The sequence below is a fragment of the Nicotiana attenuata genome, unplaced genomic scaffold (genome assembly GCF_001879085.1).
Source record: "Nicotiana attenuata strain UT unplaced genomic scaffold, NIATTr2, whole genome shotgun sequence".
NCBI lineage: Eukaryota > Viridiplantae > Streptophyta > Magnoliopsida > Solanales > Solanaceae > Nicotiana > Nicotiana attenuata.
In genome coordinates this window covers 30,895-31,143 of record NW_017677335.1, presented here as the reverse complement: position 1 = coordinate 31,143, position 249 = coordinate 30,895, and positions in this window count along the sequence as shown.

The following is a 249-nucleotide window of genomic DNA, read 5'->3' as shown; positions in this document are numbered from 1 at the left end:
AATTCTGTGTATTCCTTCTTTTCTGATGGCGATAAGTGAGCACTGATTTGTGTTTCCTTGACATTTTCTGCATCTCCCAGGTTAACAACTTCTGTCTCGTCCAGGTTGGACTTAGGTTTGTTCTCAAAGTTCTCTACTTCTCTGACAATTTCCTCTGGTATGTCATCTTCTTCTGACTCAATGTCCGTTTGTTGCGTTGTCTCATTGCATGTCACAGTCATTGGTTCATCAAGATAAGTAATAGTAATG